General features: G+C 35.6%; 1 pseudogene; it reads right to left on the bottom strand.

Annotated features, from left to right (window-relative positions):
* Window positions 1–3,929: 3,929 nt before the first annotated feature.
* Window positions 3,930–4,987, bottom strand: LOC141512701 (transcriptional enhancer factor TEF-3 pseudogene; annotated as a pseudogene).
* Between the last annotated feature and the right edge of the window lie 10,165 nt (window positions 4,988–15,152).

Here is a 15,152-nt window from a genome sequence, read left to right as displayed (position 1 = left end):
TTAATAGAAAGGAGGGAAGGAAGAAGGGGGGAAAGGGGCAACAGGGAAGGAAAGAGGGGGAGATATTGATGACATTGGTATTTAAAAGGAAAAAAATATTGTGGAGGAGGCATGGGGTGAAGGGAAGAAATAAAAAGGTACAAAAGGAAGGGAGATAGCAGGGAGGATGATAAAGAAATAGAACTTATGACAGTGAATGTTTATAGAATGAAGTCTTATGTAACATGGGACGTGATAGCAGTATAGATTAAAAATCAGAATCCTAAAATATGCTATATACAAGAAATACATATGAAGTATAGAGATAGACAAATAGTAAAGGTAAAAAACTGATACAGAGCATATTATGCTTCATTTGAAGTCAAACATCCTGGTGTAGTAATTCTAATCTCAGACAAAGCATTTATAAAAGAAGATTTCAATAAAAGGGATAAGGAATATATATATATATATGTGTGTGTGTGTGTGTGTGTGTGTGTGTGTGTGTGTGTGTGTGTATATATATATATATATTCCTAAATTGAAAATGAAGTAAATTCAAAAATAAATATGTATTCTCCAAGTGGTATACCACACAAATTTTTAAAGTTACAGGAATATAGAGAAAGCAGAACAATACTGGAGCGTGACCACAAGATCCCTCTCTCAGAATTAGATAAATCTAAACATAAAATAAACAAAATGGAAGTTAAGGAGAGAAATAGAATATTAGAAAAATTTGATTAAGCTAGATGTCTGAAGAAAATTAAATTGTATGAAAAGGAATATACCTTTTTTCTGTTATACATGGCATATATGTACACAAAAACTGACCATACATTAGTACATCAAAACTGCATAATCAAATGCAGAATGACGGAAATATTCAATTCATCCTTTTCAGAAAATGATTTAATAAAAATCACGTACAAAAAGGACTATGGATAAATATATCTAAAATTAATTATAAACTAAATAACTTATTTTTAAAGAATAAGTGAATCAAACAATAAAGCCTAAAAATATTTAATAACTTCTTCTAAGACAGTGATAATAAGGAGACTACATAACAGAAGTTGTGTGACACAACCTAAGCAGCTATGAGGGAAAATGTTAAATCTCTAAAGGCATGAATAAAATAAAGAGGAGATCTCTAAATTGGACATAATACTAAAATACCTAGAGAAAGAACAAATTAAAAAATCCTATTTAAATACTAAATTAGAAATTCTGAAAAATCAAAGGAGGAATTAATAAAATTGAAAATTAAAAAAAATTGTACTAATAAATAAAACTAAGAATTGGTTTTGAAAAAACTAATAAAATAGATAAACCATTAATTTGATTTAAAAAGAAAGAAGAAAATAAATTACCAGTATAAAAAAAGAAAAGTCAGTTTAACAGAAATGAGGTTAAAATAAAAATAATAATTAGGAGCTATTTTGTTCAACTGCAGGTCAATGATTTTGAAAATCTAAGTGAAATGGATAAATATTTACAGAAAATATAAATCACCCAGATCAAAAGAAGAGGAAATTAAATACTTAAATAACCCCATCTTGGAAAAACAATTTGAAGAAGCTATCAATCAACTCCCTAAGAAAAATCTACAAGGCTGGATAGATTCACAGGTGATCAAATATTTACATTTCAATTTCATATAAAACATTTGAAAAATATATGAAGAAGGTGTTCTTCCAAATTCCTTATATTGTATCAATATGGTGCTAATGCCTAAACCAGGAAGAGTCAAAACAGAGAAAGCAAATTATAGACCAATTTCCCTAATGAATATGGATGCAAACATTTAAAATAAATATGAACAAGGGCAAGTTATCACTAGGCTAATAAATTATGATCAAGTAGGATTTATACCAGGAATGCAGGAATGGTGCAATATTAGTAAAACTATCAGCATAAATGGGAATATCAATAACAAAACTAATAGAAATCTCAATTATTTCCATAGTTGCTATAAAATTTTGGATAATAAAGCTCCCTTTCCTATATGAAAAAAGATGAGAGCACATAGGACTAAGGGGAGTGAATTTACCAAACATTTAAGGAACAATTAATTACTATTCTACCTAAACTATTAAAAAAAAATTAGAGATAGAGTTCTGCCAATTACCTTTTATGGTAACAATATGGTGCTGCTATGTAAACCAGGAAGAACTGAAACAGACAAAGAAAATTACAGACCAATCTACCTAATGAATATTAATGCAAAAATCTTTTTCTTTTAGTTTTTGTAAGGTAATGGGGTTAAGTGGCTTGCCCAAGGCCACACAGCTAGATTAATTATTAAGTGTTTGTGGCTAAATTTGAACTCAGGTACTCCTGATTCTTGGCCGGTGTTCTACACTGCATCACCTAGCCACCCCTATTGCAAAAATCTTAAATAAAATTTTAGCAATGAGACCATAAGAAGTTTTCACCAGGATAATATGCCATGATACCCTTTGACCAGTTGATCAGTTGGGGAATTATGTGACCTTATAAATTTGAGGCAATTCTCTATATATTTTAGAAATGAGATCTTTATCAGAATTCCTACTTATGAAGATTATTTCCCAGCTTTCTGCTTTCCTTCTAATTTTTAAAGCATTTATTTTATTAATGCAAAAAACTTTTTTTAATTTAATACAGTAAAAATCATAAATTTTTCAGTTTATAGTGTGCTCTAATTCATGTTTGGTCATAAATTTAACCCTTTTCCATAGATCTGATAGAGTATTTCTTGGTCTATTAATTTATCCATGGTGTCACCCTTTATGTCTAAATCCTGTACCCATTTTGACCTTATTTTAGTATGGGGAGTTAGATATTGATCTATGCCTAATTTTTACCATGCTATTTTAGAGTTTTCTCAAAAATTTTTGTCAAATAGTCAATTCTTTTCCCAGAACCTGATGTCTTTGGATTTGTCAAATGGTGGATTGCTGTAGTCATATACTGTGACTTCTTTAGAACCTATCCTAATCCACTGATCCATTACTTTATTCATTAACCAATTACAGACAGTTTTAATGACTGTCACATTATAGTACAGTTTTAGATTTGGTAGAGCCTGGCCACCCTCCTTTACACTTTTTTTAATCAGTTCTCTTGCTATTCTTGCCCTTTTGTTGCTCCATATGAATTTTGTTACTACTTTTTTTTTTTAGCTTGGTAAGTTTTGATTGGTAAGGCATTGGATAAGTAATTTAATTTGAGTAGAATTGTCATTTTTATTATATTAGCTTGACTTAATCATGAGCATTTGACATTTCCCAGTTATTTAGATCTGACTTTATTTAGGTAAACAATGCTTTATAATTGTGTTCATACAGTTTCTGGGTTTGTCTTGCAAGGTAGATTACAGTTATTTTAAATAGAATGTCTCTTTCTGTCTCCTACTCTTGGGCTTTGTTGTTCATATCTAGAAATGCTGATGAATTATGTGAGTTTTTTATATATCCTGCTACTTTTCTGAATTTTTAAATTTCTTCAATGAGTTTTTTTAGATGATTTTCTCAGGTTCTCTAGGTATACCATCATATAATTCTCAAAGAATGAAAGTTTTGCTTCCTCATTGCCATTTCCCATTCCTTCAATTTTTTTTTGTTGAAACTTAGCTTTACGTGTAATTGGGGGGGGGAATTAAATAGTTCACGGCACAGACTGAATGCATGACCCCTTCCTCACCCCACATTGTTCAGATATGTCCCATTTTCATCTCCTAGACTTCTCTCTGTACCCCTTCCCTGAGTTCACACAGCCAGACTACATTCCTCTGAAAATATGCAATATCTTGAGTTTATTTGGGGTTAGGGGAATATGTTTGCTCTTGGGAAGGGAGGAAAATGTTCTTTTCTTGGTTCTGAATGTCTGGCATAGACCAGAACTCCCTACTTTCTTTGTACACACACACACAGCCTTGCTCTTCTTGTCCTCCATTCCTAAGTCTCTTATTCTTTCACCAGCCTGTAGATGTGATGTTGAGCTCCATGCTCACTTGCAGACACTTCAAAAACATAGGCAATACAAAGTAAAGTTTCCTGGGTATCTCTGTTGGTCACTACCTGCAAAATAGTGAAGTTCTCCAATACACTGTTCATCATGTATTTCTCTGGTAGGTGCTTTAACTTATGGATGAAGTTGATCATATATTCACAGAGAGGATACCAGGTAAGAGTAGTGGCCATTCTCATAGTGGGCATATTCTGTCTCTACTTTCTCTACAACCTGTTTACCAAAGAAGCAGACTTTGGTGGAGCAGGTGATGATCATGTTCTCAGGACTCTCATACTGACTGGAGACCCCATAAAAAGAGCTGCCTTCATCCTCAATATTGATGTTGAGATCAACCCAGAATTTGAGAAGGAAGAAGGCATTAGAGGGTCCTTATTCAAAAAGCTCCCTTCTTATCAGGGAATTTGTCATAGATCTGGTGGATGCCCACCACTTCGACGTAGTGGTCACTATAGCTGGTACTGGACTGGCCAATGTGTACAAATAGGTGTTTATTATATGTGTCTGAGTCTTGTTGCCACTCCAAGAAGGCAGAGAACTCCAAAATCCAGAGCTTGGAGCTGGCCACACTTCAGCCTTGCCATGGAGGGGTTGATGGAGACAAGGTGGAGCCAGCAGGAGATTCAAACCCTGGCAAAGGGAGCGGAGACTGAGCAGCATAAGTTTGTTGAGAGAAAGGTTTCACATCATGGGAAGTTTTGGCTTGGCCTGGCAAAGTTCCTTGCCAAAACTCTGAGACTGCTGGATAGGCTGGTCCTCGGGTAAAGGCCATTTTATTGTGGAAGGCTTTAGCAGAGATGATCTAATCAGATGACATGGCAGACATATTCTGCAGAGCCCTGTCCTTAGCTGCCTGATCCTTGAACTTGGCTTGGATCTCCCGGGCTTTACAATGGGCCAGCACCTGGATGTGGCTAGATACCTGCTTTCTGGTTCGAGTTTTCCCAGTCCGGAGCTTAACATAGGGAGGAATCAGCTCATTATGACCATACATCTTTCCCTCATCTGATAAGATGATCTTGTGCCTGCCACAGGGTGGGTAGATGGCAAGGGCCTCCTGGAAGCTCTGCTCAATGTCAGGACTCCATACACCCTCTGCATCATTGTCGAAGGGTCTGCCCAAAGCCTCACTGCCCTCAGAGACGGTGCTCCCCTCAGGGGAGGTGGGAGAGCTCCACTCATTGGAGGTAATGGTGATGGCTAGGCCTTCCAAGACTCGGCTTGGAGAAGGATCGGTTGGACCTGTCCCAGGATGGGGGAGGAGAGAGGGATAGTGTGCTAAGTGAGTTCTGAGGATCACTTGGAGATTCACCAACTCTGCTCCAGCTCTCCAATCACCCTGTAGAGAATGGACAAGGGAAATCACATTGGGTTGCCAGAATTTTAGGGTTCTGATAGGATACAAAAAACCCTCCTGAAAGGAGATTCCAGCCGAGAAAAGTAGACCGGGTAGCGGAGTCTTCCTCCTAAAGTCAAAATGATGGGAAGACAAGATCCCCACAATATTTCTAATACTATATTGAATAGTAATGGTGATAATGCTCATCCTTGTTTCTCTCCTGATTTTATTGGAAATGCTCCGATTACATATAATATTTGTTGATGGTTTGGTCCAAACTTTCTGGAGATCAATTTAGAATTATGACGAAAGGCAAAAAAGTACACGAACCCTTTTAATCCAACACTACCTCTACTGGGTCTATATGCTGCAGAGATCATGAAAAAGGGTAAAAAGCATCATTTGTACATAAATTTTCATAGGAGCTCTACTTGGTGGCAAAGAATTGAAAATCGAGGGGATTTCCATCAATTGGGGAATGGCAAAACAAATTGTGATACATGTGTTTTATTATATTCAAAATTAGGTGGGACACGATTTCAGAGAAGCCTGGAAAGACTTACTTGTACTGATGCTGAGTGAAATGAGCAGAACCAGAAGAACATTATACATACTGACAACATTGGTTGATGATCAACTGTGATGGACTTGTTCATGTCAACAGCACAACAATTAAGGACAATTCTCAAAACCTTGTGATGGAAAATGTGATCCATATTCAGAAAGGGAACCGTAGACTGAATGACTACTAAAGTCTACTAGCTTCAATTTTTATATATAGTCTTATGAATTTATGTCTTTTTTTCTTGTTTGGGATGTTTTTTTTCTTCTATTTGGATTTTAGTTTTCTTTTGCAATAGGATTAATATGTATCTATGATTATCATAATTGCATATGTAAAACTTAGATTTCTTTCTGTCAGTAGGAAAGGAAAGGGAAGGAAGCAGAAAAATATAAAACTTAAAACTTTGCAAAAAAATTGGTGAAATCTACTATTGCAAGTTGTTGAATAAAAGATAGATAAACATATTAATAGAAAAAATAATAATATTTCCTGGATCTATTTTCCTTTCTATTGAGGTATTATCTACTTTCTTCTTTTTTTTCTTTTGCTTGACTGATTTTATTTTTAAACACCTGCTTTCTTTTCCTATTATTCTAATTATATTTTAAAGGAGTTGTTTTCTTTTTCAGTTTTCCAAGTTTTGTTTTTGAAGTTTTTTTTTCCATTTTCTCAATATTCTTAAGGCAGTTGAATTCTTGAGTCCATTTTTTAAATTCCTTTTGTAAGGTGTTGAATTTCTCTCACATTTCTTTTACCTATCTTTCTACTTGATTATTAAAATCTTATCTAAACTATTCTAAGAGGTTTTCTTTGGACTGAAAAACCAATTCATATTCCCATCTAGAGTTTCACATGTAGTATTTTATTTTCTGCCATCCTCTTATGAGATTATGTTTGATTGTCTGTATTTGCATAATATCATTCTATCATCACAGTTTTTTCCTAACTTTTCTTGCACATTTTGTACTCTGCTCCTATGTCACAATGGTGCTGTTCCAAGATTCTTGTGATGGGGGAAGGTTCCACTTACAGACCTTATGCACTGGGAATGCTAGCCACTGGCTTTACTGGACTGAGGTCATTCAGCCCAATTGTGTCAGTTGTACACAGCTTCTGTGCCACCTGTATTGGAGCCCTCCCAGATGGCCTGCTGCATTATTGGCCTGCTGAACCAAGACCCAGGTCCTTGGTCATAGATTTTTGTTGCAACTGAGAGCCTCCTCTTGAACTTCTCTACACCCACCCATCTGTGCTAGTCATTGTTCTCTGGTCTCACCTTTGCTCCCTGAACTGTACCACACTCCCCCTTCAGCCTAGTGATACAGATCTGGTCTGAAGTCTTTCCCTGATACCTTAAGATTTAAAAATCCAATTCTGTTCTTTTATGGGTGCTATTATTCCCAAATCTGTTTAGTGGATTAATTAACTTTATTTCTAAGAGAAGCCTGGAGATGTTAAAGACATCCCTCTCTTCTCTGTATTTTGACTCCGCCTTATTTTCACTAATTTTTTTTTAGGTTTTTGCAAGGCAAATGGGGTTAAGTGTCTTGCCCAAGGCCACAAAGCTAGGTAATTATTGTCTGAGACCAGATTTGAACCCAGGTACTCCTGACTCCAGGGCCAGTGCTTTATCCACTGCACCACCTAGCCGCCCATAATTTTCACTAATTTTTAACAAAATATTAGAATGCTTTCAGAACTCCAACAGCTTCATCAGACTGACAAATTATTTTACTGACACAAAGAGGCAAAGACACAATACACACAGACACATAAGTTTCATAACCCCTGGGCATATTATACCTCCTCTCTGATCTCTTCTATTTATAGCATTTTGTGATTCTATATTTTCTATGTATTCTTGAGAACTGAAGAAAATAATTCATATTCCATAATCCAAGAACTAAAATTTAGGAAGAGTTATGCATCATAGCCCATATTTAATTACAAATCCTCTCAAAATATACCCTCAAAATATCATTTTTCCCATTCAAATGTCTTGCAAAGTTCTATGTCCTAGGAGACAAGTTATTCCATTGTTGAAATACTCAAATGTAGGTGAAGATTTCCATCTTCAAGTATATCTCATTTAATTATGCTTCATTTTATTGACTCAGACAGATAGTACAATTTAATCAAAATAAAATTTTGTGAGAACCCTGCATCCAAGTAATCTATTAGCACCATTTTTTTCCCACATGGGCTCACACTGTTTCTGTTTCATATTTTAGTGATTCTTGAAATAATTCAAATTTTTTAATTTTTTTTATCCATTGTGATGATGTGTGATCAGTGATCTTTGATGTTATTATTATAATTGTTTTGGGATGTCACTAAGAATGCCTATATACAATAATAAAGTCAATTGATGAATGATTTGTCTGTTTTGAGTGCTCCACTGACTAGCTTTACCTCTATTATCTCTTTCACTTTCTTTGGGCCCACTTATTTTTTGATACATATTATTGAAATTAGTTCAATTAATAAAGCTAAAATGGACTTGGAGTTAAGATGGAAGAGTAAAAACAGGGACTTCCCTGAGTTCTCCCTTAGTGCCCTCCAAATACAATTAAGTAATGACTCTGAACAAATTCTAGAGTGACATAAACCACAAAAAAGTTGGAATGAGACAATTTTCCAAGCTGAAATCTGGAAAATTCTTCAGGAAACGTCTGTTGCACCAGATGAGAAAGGAGAGCAGTCCTGCTTAGGCCATGCCAGTGTAGACTAGAAAACTAGGACCAGGTCCTGGATCAACTGAATCAGTAAAAGAAATAGTTCTTCATGAGATTTCAAACTTCACATTGTAAGGGAGTCAACTATAGGAGTGTCTTTGCTAGTTGTCTGGGTGGCAGTCCAAGGACTAGGAGAAGTATTAGTGCACCATAGCTTGGTGCCCCAGAGAAGCAGTGACCCTCCTCACAAGTTTCAGTGAAGAGGGGAGTGCTTATGGCCACTCAATGACCAAAGAACAGGCTAGAAGAGGATTAAACACCTCTCTCAGATAACACCACCTTGGAAGATTTGAACACTTTATCTGAAAACAACTGCACAAATCCAGTGAAACTTAAGACCATGTATCCTCCACCTGGGAAGCAGAGTGCTAGAAAGTGACTTAGGAAAACAGGCAAATAATTGAAAATAAGGGGTCAAAGGAAGATAAGAACACTCATAAGAAAACAAAATTAAAACTCCTATGTCCAAAACCTCCAAGAAAAATGTGAATTAATTTCTGGTCATGGAAGAATTCAAAAATCATTTCAAAAATCACTTAAGAAAGGTAGAAGAAAATTGGGAAGATAAATGAAAGTGAGAGGAGAAAATCATAAAAAAAGGGGGCAAACATTTTGGTAAAGGAGACTGGCTCAAAATATTGACACAAATAATCCTTTTAAAAACAGACAGCTGGTAAAAAGGTCCAAAAAATCAATGAGATGAAGACTACGTTTTTAAACAGAATCGGCTAAATGGAAAAAAGAAGCACAAAATTTCACTGAAGTTAAAAAAAAGCTTCTTATAAAATGGAATTGACCACATGGAAAGGGAGGAACAAAATAAGAAGAAAATCATAGATTAGAAAATACAACTGATCAAATGGAAGCTAATGACTTTATGAAAAATGAAAAACCAATAAAACAAACAGAAAATGAAAAAGAAAACCTAGAAGACATTCTGAGACCTGGAAAAAAGATCCAAGGGAAAAAATTTTAATTACAGGACTCCCTAAAAATCATGAATGAAAATTAAAACAAGATCCTATACATCACCTTTCAAGAAATTGTCAAAGAAAATTTTTCTGATATTGTAGAGTTAGAGGCTAAAATAGTCATTGAAAAAATATATTGATCATCTCTGAAAAGAGATCCTAAAATTAAAACATTCCAAGATATTTTAACCAAATTCCAGAGCTCCCAATCAAGGAGAAAATATTGCAAGCAACACTAAAAAAAATCAGTTCAGGGATCAGGAAACCACACGTAGGATCACACAGGATTTAGCACCTTCTGCACTGAAGGATCAGAGGGATTAAAATACAATATTTCAGAGAGCAAAGGAGCTGGGATTACAACTAAATAATCATCTAACCCACAAAACTGAATATAATCCTTCATGAAAAGAAGGGTCATAATGAAATCGATGACTTTCAAGAATTATTGATGAAAGACAAGCTGAAAAGAAATCTTAATCTTGAAATACAAGACACAAGAGAGGCATCAAAAGGAAATGGAAAGCATAAGGAACTTATGGCAGGATGATATTTATGACTGAAAAAAAATCTTTCTCAGTATTTGAATAGTTAGAAGTGTATATATAAACACAGACGAGGGGATGATAGCTCAAAAAATAACAAAATTAGGGGGTGAGAGAGGAAAATACTGGGAGAACATGAAAGCAAAAGGAATCTTACATTTGAAAAAGTCAAGAAAAAGCTTTTACAGTGGAGGGGAAGGGGGGTGTGATTAAGTAGAGTAAATGAGGTTATTTAGAAATGACTTAAGAAAACAGTAACACTTAATTGGGTATAGTAATCTATTTTACTACCGAAGGATGTAGGAGGTAAAAGGGATAAGATAATGGTGAAATGATAGTAGGGCCAACTATGGAAGAGAGTAGGCTGAAACAACACTTTTGAGGAAGGAAGGATAGATTGAAAGGAGGGCAAAAATAGAAAAAAATGGGGGAAGGAGGCAGTATGTTGGAAAATACAGTTAGCAATCAGGGAAAAAAGTTGTGAAGCAAATTTCTTTAAGATCTTATTTCTCAAACATGGATAAATGAATAAAATTTATTAAAAGTGAATCATTCCCCAATTGATAAATTTTCAAGTTATATAGTTTTCATATAAAGAAATAAAATCTTTCTATATAATCATATAAAATGCTCTTAATCGCTATTGATTGGAGAAGAAATGCAAATCAAAATAAGAACAACCTCATGCCTACTAAATTGACTAATAGGAAAGAAAAGGAAAAATGACAAATTGTGCAAGAGATGTGTGTGTGGGGGAGACATTAATGTACTGTTGGTGGAGTTGTGAACTGATTTAATCCCTCTCTAGAGAAAATTGAAACTCTGCCCAATTTGGAACAATAAAATTACATATAACCTGTGACCCAGCAATACCACTTCCAGTTTCTTATCTTAAAATAAAATATCAAAAAGAAAAAAAGCTACAGAGATGTATACAAATACTTATAAATATTCTTTTCTGGTGTCAAAGAATTGAAAATTTAGAGCATGCCAATTAATTGGGGAATGGTTCAACAAATTGTGGTGTGTGATTGTGATGGAATATGATTGTTGTATAAGAAAGGATGAGCAGCATGGGCTCTTAAATCATGACCTGAAGCAAATTTGGTGAAATTTCTTAAAGTTGCAAAAATGTTGTAGGATAATCAGTTGTAAATGACTTGGACATTTTCAGAAATACAATGATACTTGATGAATCGGAAGGATTTATGATGAAAAGTCCTATCCATGCCTAAAGGGGAAAAAATAATAAAACAAAACATAAACAAAAAAGTGATGATGCCTGAATATCAATTGAAATACCTTTTTTTAGCTTTGCTTTCTTCCCAAGGGTATTTCTTTGGGGGACCTTTCTATTTCTTTCACAAGATGACTATTATGGAAATGTTTTGCATGAATCTACATGTACAACTACAAAATTATTTGAATTCTCAGGGAGCTTGAGGAAGGAATGAAGAAAGATAAAGCATTTAGAAATCGAAGTGGTAAAGAGAAATGGTAAAATATTTTTTACACATAACAAAGGGAAGTAAAATACTAAATAAACATACTAGAAGTAATAACCTAACCATTTCTTCTAAGTATTCCAATGAAAAGAAAAATCTATTTATGAGTCAAATATGATTTTTGTCTTATTTTTGAAAAGTACTACTGGTACCCCAGCCTTCAGTAAAAACTGGACTGATCAGTCAGCAGCATTGAGATCAAGGTAGGACTCTAATTTTTAGAAGTGTTGGATGATAGAACTTTGTATCAATAATTTTGGTACAATCGTTTTTAGATATAGTATTATTCTATATTTATTGGATACAGTTTATTGAAAGTAGAAATTTAAATGTACAGGTACACTAAAAATCATGTCAGTCACTTAATTGTGATATTTGCTTTATTGCAGTTATCTGGAAATGAAACTACAATATCTCTGAGGCTTCTGTGTATTCCTTCTAGTAGGAGAATATGCCTCTGAAATTTCCATCCTTTGTCCTAATATGACTTTCAGTGTTCAGGCTAAACAAATCTAATTCTTTTCTTCTTGTGACAGCATACAACTTAAATAGTTGAAAACAGATATATCTTCCTCCTGCTGTCTTCTTTTTCCCATGGGCTAAACCTCACTAGTCCATCAGCCAAGACTCATAAAGCTTTCATCCTTTACTTTTCTTTGTGGATGTGACCTTGCCGTTCTGTTTAGCAACAAAGTTCTGCTTTCTGCCCCTTCATTGGGAAACAATTGGTGGCCAACATGTCTCAAATCTGATTGTCACCTTACTTCTGTCTTCCATTACAGTAGTTGCAGGTACAAACGGGGGATAAAAGGATAGAGGGGAAGGTAGAGCAGAGGATGATAAGGTCTACCTATCATAATTATCAATAACAAAAATCCTTGACCATTTAAACTTAAACACACACAAATTAGGGAAATATTAAGTATTCTTTGTTGATTAAAAAAATTTGCAGTTTTGTTCTGGAAAATTTGGGATTTCCCCCTGTGCTTTTTCCCCCTTTTTTTGATCATTTGTCTCCACGTTGACCTTGTAATTTTAATCCCTTAAACACTAAAAGAAATAGAAGAAATCATCAGTTGAAATTCCTGTCATTTAAAGGCAACAGATGAACATGATAAAACAGTTCAGTTTCTCAAACAAGAATTTTTTGTGACATTTGACAAAAAACAAATGCCTTACATTATAGTATTTTTGTGACCCTTTTTACAGTTAGGGCTGTTTCCTTCCTGGTCCCAGTTATCCTAAGCACAGAGGGCACCATTCTGGCTTTACTGGAAAGCTGAGTCTATGATGACTATGCAATTAATCCAACTCCACTGGCAAGAGAGCATATTTATATCAATATGCATGTAGATATAAACAAATCTGGGACATAATGCAACCAGACACTCTCATGCAGGCAGACAAATGTCCTGGGGCATCATCCATTTAGTTCCATTGATCATTGCCTCCTACTCATTTGCCCTAATTTGTTAAATGTCTTTGAGAAGGAAGAAAGTCAGTTGTGGAAAAGGAGAGAAGAACTTGTCATAATCATTTCCATCAAAATGAGCAGCTCAGCTTCTGGCAAAAGAACAGCTAGAGCCAAGTACCCACTGGGAACAGGTGCCTGCTGTTGGTTCAGTTCCTGCTTTTGTACCCAAGGGCAATTCTCAGTTATCCACCATCTTTTTAAAATTATATTTTAGGAGATAGTCATTTGTTAGAAGATGAAAATACTATTATGCAAATAACAGTCCTCAGTGGCCTTCTTTCTTGTATCTCCGCCAAAATAATATTAAAGAACCATATACATAGATATTCACATACAGGTATACACAGACAATATAAGCAAGGGGGAAAAGTCTAAAAATAATTCCTTGAATGTTATATATATATATATATATATATATATATATATATATATATATATATCATAAATTCCTATAAAGCATAGACATCTGTTTATGATTTGATCCTTCAAAAACAAGATTTGGAACTATAAAGGGGTACAGTCAAAATGATGGCATGAGGACAGGAATTCCTGGAACCTCATCCCCACAAAACTCCAAAAGTCATCAAATTATGGCTCTAGCCAAAATGTAGAGAGCCAGAACCCACAGAAAGTCTGAGCAATACAATTTGTCTGTCCAAGACAACTTAGAACCTCATAGGAAAGGTCTGTTTCACCAGGACTAGGGGCTGGAAAGAGCTGAAGTGCAGCCAGGCTGGAGCAATCCAGGTTCAGCCTTCCAGGAACAGCCCACAAGACACCTGGGTCCTTGGGGTTGCCTCGGTCCGTGGCAGAGGGAGGGGTTTCCAGATTTCTTGGCCCAGGGATTGCCAAGGGCAGCTGGAAGTGGCAATGAGAGAACTCTGCCTCACCAGAGTGGGCAAGAACCTGAGCCAGCACCAGCCTCACAGCAGCCTGAGGTGGGAATCCATAGCAGGAATCTAAAGAACTACCTAGCACTTACAGAGCACTCAACTCACAGACTGTCAAAGTTTGGGGAAAGGCAGTAGAACTCCCTCTGTTATTGCAAGGGGCAGGAAACTGCTGTTTCCCCACACTCACATCCAAGGTCCAGTTTGGGACCCCTACTATTATAGAGGAGAAGGAACCCTCCTCATGACCCCAGGACAGAGGGGACGGTTTATAGCCATCCACAGACCAGAGCACAGGCAAGAGAGCAGTAAGAGACTCATAACAACTTGGAGGAATTTAAGTCTCTGTGGGGTGTCCCAATCCCTTCCCCCCCAAACTTTGAAAGTGTGATAAATTAGTCATATGCTGAGAAAATGAGTAAACAACAGAAAAAAGAAGAATCTGACCATAGAAAATTACTTTGGTCCCACAGCAGATCAAAATACACATTCAGGAGCAGCTAGGTGGTGTGGAGAATAGAGCACTAGCTCTGGAGTCAGGAGGACCTGAGTTCAAATCAAACTTCAGACACTTAATAATTACCTAGCTGTGTGGCCTTGAGCAAGTTGATTAACCACATTTCCTTGCAAAAACAAAATAATAATAATAATAATAATAATAATACAGACTCAGAAGATGACATAGTAAAAATTTTTGAATGCAATTGAGCCTAGAGAAATAGGAAGTGGGCTTGGGCTTTAGATGAGCTCAGGACAGACATTTGAAAGCAAATAAGGGAGGTAGAGGAAAAATTGGGCAGAGAAATAAAAATGATGCAGATAAATCACGAAAACCAAGTCAGTGACTTGGTGTAAGAGATATGAAAAAATACTGAAGAAAAATAACATGTTAAAAAACATGGGGAAGCAACCCAAAAGGCAAATGAGAAGAAGAATACCTTGAAAGGCAGATTTGGAATTCAGGTCAAGATGGCGGAGAGAAGACAGGCACTGTGTTAAGTGCTCCTCTTTCCCCTCAAAAACAATATGAAAGAAACATCTTAACAGAAATTTGATTGACAAAACCCAGAAAGAGAAACTAGGAGGACGCCGACCAAGACCAGGGGACTATGGGTGGACTGGAAGAGAAGAGCAG

The sequence above is a fragment of the Macrotis lagotis genome, chromosome 1 (genome assembly GCF_037893015.1).
Source record: "Macrotis lagotis isolate mMagLag1 chromosome 1, bilby.v1.9.chrom.fasta, whole genome shotgun sequence".
NCBI lineage: Eukaryota > Metazoa > Chordata > Mammalia > Peramelemorphia > Peramelidae > Macrotis > Macrotis lagotis.
This window is presented reverse-complemented; position numbering and strand designations above follow the sequence as displayed.